The sequence below is a fragment of the Carica papaya genome, chromosome 9 (assembly GCF_054855325.1).
Source record: "Carica papaya isolate Zhongbai chromosome 9, ASM5485532v1, whole genome shotgun sequence".
Classification (NCBI taxonomy): Eukaryota; Viridiplantae; Streptophyta; class Magnoliopsida; order Brassicales; family Caricaceae; genus Carica; species Carica papaya.
Window position 1 is genome coordinate 29,076,555 of NC_142317.1, and position 6,000 is coordinate 29,082,554.

The following is a 6,000-nucleotide window of genomic DNA, read 5'->3' on the forward strand; positions in this document are numbered from 1 at the left end:
TAATTTCCTTATACTCTAAGAGCTTTTCACTCCACTTTCACTAAATCTGATTCGCAATCCTCTCATATTTTTCCGTGAGCAAACAAATCGCTGCCTTGAGGCAATCCTTTTTTCATGAGGTTTTTTTTGTCTTTTTTTTGAATCTTAATTTATGTAGGTTCCATTATAAAATCTCCAAATAATGTCGATCCTCTTTTTTTTTCTCAAAAAATTGATATTGATAATATACCATCTCCGATTTAATTCTTATTGATATCATGGAGAAAAATATTTTTAGCTCTTAAAAAGCAATTATCAACGTTGAGTTGCTATCTACACCATTCATGCATAAATAGCTTTTCCTTTTTCCATTTATAAGTTGTGTATAATCACCGTGTATCTATAAAATATTAAAAATATAAGAGTGGACCTGACAACACATAATTTCTATGAATCTGTGTATAATATAAATGCATAGATGTGAGTTCAATAAGTAGCACGAGAAATTATTGTATTAGCCTTGATTTGTGCTATTAGTAAAACATTATCAAAATATAACTCCCTCAATTTCTTAAACTTCTAATCTAACAATGGTTTCCTGTACGGATGGTTGTATGTTTATATGAATTTTCAATTTACATTCGATTCCATGAACATCTTTGTTATTAATTATTATTTTAAAGAAGAGGTTCTACATTTGTGCATATTAAGTTTTCTTGTGCTGACCTTTTGGTATGGTGATTAATCCTTACAATATATACATTTCAATACTATCTTACTTAGGTATTTTTTTAAGCAAGTTTTTGTTTAGAGCATCCCATAATCCTTAATTAAAAAACATACCTAAGTAAGACGGTATTGAAATGTTTGTACAATAAAAAGCGATCGCCATACCAAAGGGTTAGCATAAGAAAACTTAATCTGCACATAAATGTAGAACTTTTTTTTTTTAAAATAATAATAATAATAAAGATGTTCATGAAATCAAATGCAAATTGAAATTTCATAGAAACATACAACCATGTGTACAGTAAACCGTTGTTAAATGAAAAGGTTAAGAATCTGAGGGAGTTACAATTTGGTGATGTTTTTCTAAAAGCACAAGTCAAGCTAATATAACGAGTTCCTCGTGCTACTTTTCGGACTCTCTTCTCTCTTTGTGATATATTGCATAATATCTGTGCATTTATATTAAACATGGATTCACAGAAATTATGTGCTATTAGGTCCACTCATATGTACACTCGCAACTTAATTTAACCAAAGCTATGATAATATAATTCAATTCAGCGGGTCAATGTAGTGCCTATAAATATTCCTTGCGTGTGTCTCTCATGATGAGAATATAATCATGAGGCAACCGTAAATGACAAGGTTTCTAAAGACATTTAAAATAAATAATAGAATTGAAGAAAAGATTAATGTAATATCCAGGTGGCAAACATATATATATATATATGTATATATATAAAATATTAAATAATAGATCCTTGCACACATTTATACATGTATATATATATATATATATTTAAATAATAGAAGAAAAAAGAAAGAAGGAAAAGAAGAACCAAAAGTGTGTACTCTATAAGCAGAAAAAGAAGACCTTTGGCATGTATATATGTGTGTATATAATTAAATAAAGAAAAATAAAAGAAAGAGAAGAGAAGTAAAGAAAAAAAGCAAAAGGACGCAGAGAGCAGGAGAATAGGACCCAAACGGCAAATATATATGTATATGTATATATATATAATTAAATAATAGAAAAAGAAAGAAAGAAAAAAAAGAGAGGAGAGAGCGAGGAGTGAGAGACATGATTGTGAGACGAGAGAGAGGGTTGGGCACCGTCGACGGTTGAGAGAGAAGGGTTGCGCTGTGTTACGCAATGCCATAGCTGAAAGAAAATGAAAGAGGAGGAGGGTCGGGCGGGTTGTGCGATTCGGTGACGCGCGACTAGAAGAAGAAGGAGGAGAAGAGAGAGAAGAGTCATGGTCGGGTAGAGAGAGAAATAGAGAGATAGAGAGAAAGAGAAATGAAGAAAATGGAAAAGAAGAAAGGAAAAAGGAAGAAGAAGAAGAAGAAGAAAGAAAGAAGAAGAAGACGAAGGGGAAGAAAAAAGAGAAGAGAGTGCGGCGGACTTACTGGAAAAGAAGTTTATGTGCGTTGCAGAGGAAGGATTTATGTGCGGCCAGAGTGGAAGCGTACGGTGGCCATGCCTCGCGGCGAAGGAGAGAGAAAGCAGTTGCAGGGAAGAAAAGAGAGAAAAGACAAGAAAAAAGAAAAAAAAGAAGAAAAAGAAAAGAAAAAATAGATAAAAAAAAGAAAGAAGAAAGAAAAGAGAAAAAAAAGTAAAAGGGAGAAGAAAAAAGAAAAGAAAATAAAAAAATGAAAAAAAAGGGAAAAAAAACAAGCGCGCCGATCAAATCTGTTGCTGGTACGTCGCATGCGGCGACAGACATTGATCTCGGCATCGATGCGTCGCATTTTTGGTGACACGCATGTGATAGCGCATGGTGACACTAGTGACCAGGACCACGTATCCCAAAGTAAAATATGTTCCTCATTTAGCATAATGTAGTTTTTAAAATTATTTGTAATTTAATGTGTATTTTTTGTTATAAACGAAAAAAATTATTTAAACGATATTGAAATTTTTGAGAGGACTATAGACCGAACTAGAAAAGATTCTCAAAGCTTTCTTGGTCACACTGTAAGTAAGAATATAATTACTTATCTACGGAGAATTAATATTGTGTGTATAAATTATAAATAATTTATGTAATTATTTATACGTATACTTGTGCGTGTTTTGTATAAGTGAACGTACATGGTGTATACCTATGCATTGGATATGAATTGATAAGAACAAAACTGATAAGAATAAAAACATAAATAATTATGTGTAATACTCGAACTCAAAAAATGGTCTGAGATAATTTTTCTTATTAAATTGTCTTATTAAAATAATTATTTAATTTAATTTATTTTTATTTAATTGAAATTTTGAGAAAAAATAAATTAGAGACGAGATTAAAAATAATTTTAGAAAAAATGGGTAAAAATTTAAGTTCAGAGAGTATTTTTGAAAGAAAAATTAGAAACAAGGGGTTAAATACAAAAAGAAAAAATTTGGCCATGTGGGAAGGCCTAGTCAGCAGCCCCGATGAACCGGAACACGCCGCTTGTCAAAATACGCTTATATCAGTGCCACGCGGGAGGCAATTCCGGCGATCCATGTGCCCAGTGATCCGACGACCCAGGTTCGATCCTACGTGTGTGAATGGCTCAGATTCTTTCCTTCCTTAGGCACGATCGGGCAAACGAGATCAATCACAATGAACGGTGTAGATTCATTTCCTCTTTAGGCGTGAGTAGACGGACGTGATCAATTGCTATGAACAATACAGATCGACGTGGGATGGGTATAAATACCTCGCGTTGCAGGGGAACCCAAACCCTAGCCGCCAGTCTCCGCCAGAGATGAAGAACCAGGCGTTGGAGAAGGAGGTCGACCGCTGACTGTTGTCGCACCGGAGGCACTACTGATCACCAAAAAAAGTAAAATTTTCCCTTGCCCGCTCGAAATTCAATTCCGAGCATCCCTATGGCAAAATTAGAGCAAGAGGGACAACAAGTGAGCCAGAAACCACAGGCGAAGTCTGGCAAAGCTGTCGCGGTCAACCCAAAAATTCCTCCGATGAGCCCCTTCCTACTTCCCCTTTCACATAATTTTTCGATCATTCTGTTCACCATCTCTTTTTGTGCAAGTTAGCCGAAGACAGAACCCCAGCTGCAAAGGAGGACCAGTAGAGCCGCTGTACTCGGAGACCCCTCTCACCAGTAGGTTCGGCTTTTATGTAATTTTTTGGCAAAGTGAGACCCCCTAACATATTTTTCCATAAGGATATGTGTAAAACCGGACAAATCTGGCCAAAACTGGCCAGGCCTAGGTGAATCGCTGCCGTGGGCAATGGAGTCAGCGCCATAGCACAACGGTGCTGCTGTGCGGAACCTCAAAACTGGCCGAAAAGAGTTTTGAACACCGATTTTGAATTTTTGAGGTATTTTTAGGTATGTGACGAGTGTTTTGGATTTTGCAGGAAAAATTCAGGAAACCCAGTACCCGTTATGAGGCGTAGTAGACAAGGCAATATCTCAAAACACCAATTCGGGTAAGGATCCCTCACCCTATTCCTCATTACAGTAAATTGAGGCTTAAATAATGTATAATTTAATATTTTGTGAAAATTTAGAAAACCTTAAAAATAATTACAGGTCACTAATGGAGGCAGAACCGGTTAATTGACAATTGTCCTGATTTTCTATTTATTTTTCTGTACTGTTCTACTTGCTTGTTATTGTATTGTGCATGTTCTTAATTTATAGTTTCAATGGTCTTATCGGTTATTTAGTTTATTCGGTTATGTGATTACTCGATCCCTTGTTATGATAAACTACATCGTCTGCATAAATGTAGTCTAATTGATTTATAAATATAATATGAGATATTAGTATGCATTTGTTGGTTGTTTTGCCTGATGAAAATCTTTATGTGAAAGACTTACTGGGTACCCAAGGAAAGGGCGGACGGGTCCCATATATAGAAAACCCTATTATGAACGTCACCTAAGTCGGAGGGGGATGGGAAGTCCCATACTCGAAAGATTGGGGAGATATAGTTCACCCTCATACCAAATGGGGTATCGAGACAATGAAATATTTGGCACCCATTACCATATGGGGTATGGGGACGATCAGTTAATTGTTAAAATGGAATATTGGGTTCACGAATAGGGGGATATCCTATAGACCCACAGGGGTACCAGTAAGCAAGTAAAAAAAGGAAAATTGTCGTATCTTGTTCTCTTATGTGTGAAAATATCTAGTGGTATGGATATGGGTCTTTATAGATTATTTTTGGAAAACTCATAACGGTATGTATTAAACAAATATTTTTATGTTAAATGTATTTAATTAAAGTAGAGGCTCCATTAGTTATTTTTCTAATTTTTATCAATCTTCAGTTTTCCGTATCTGTGATTAGTCTGGGTGGTGAACTACTCACAACCCTCTTGCTGATCGGGATTTTTACTAAGGATCATGGGGACCGACCCTGCTATCGCTTTAACAATACTTGCTGCATATGTGGAGTGCCCAACATTACGCGAAAGAGTGCCCACGAAATCAGAACTAGGCCAGACCTCCTATCTAAGCCAGAGTTTACAACCTCACTCTGCAGGATACTGAAGCCAACCCAGATGTGATACATGGTACGTACACTATCTACAATTACCTTGCACATGTTTTGATTGATACTAGTGCTTCACATTTATTTGTCTCATATGCTTTTATACCAAACTTGAATGCATGACCTAAAAGACTTGATTATGTGTTGTTTGTGTCTACTCTTGAGAGTAGGACATTACTAGAAGGTTATATACAGAGCTTGTATCATAAACATAGCAGATAGACAATTGAGTGTGGATCTAATAGAGATTGACACGGAAGACTTTGATATAATCCTAGAAATGAATTGGTTACCGGCGTATCACGTCACTGTATATCGTTTCCACAAGAAACTTGTATTCAACCCTCCTAATGAAGAGTAATTTACAAGTTAATAAAAATTTTAAATATTATTCCCTCATGGCAATTTCCTTATTACAAAATGCTTTAACTCGGTTGTTTTCTCTACATTAGTCAAACCTAGGAAAGAAATTTGTATTCAAGAGATCTCGGTGGTCTAAGACTTCCTGGATGTGTTTCTTGATGAACTACCCAAACTGCTAGTGAAGAGAAGTTGAGTTTACCATAGATCTTCACCCTAACACCCAACCTGTCTCGGTTGCCCCTTACCGCATGAGTCGTATTGAGGTGGAAGAGCTAAGAAAATAGATTAATGAATTGCAGGATAGTGGGTTTATCTGACATAGTGTGTCCCATTGGGGTGCTGGAGTCACATTTGCAAGAAAAGGGGATGAGACGTTAAGATTATGAATTGACTACAGGAGATGGAATAGGGTC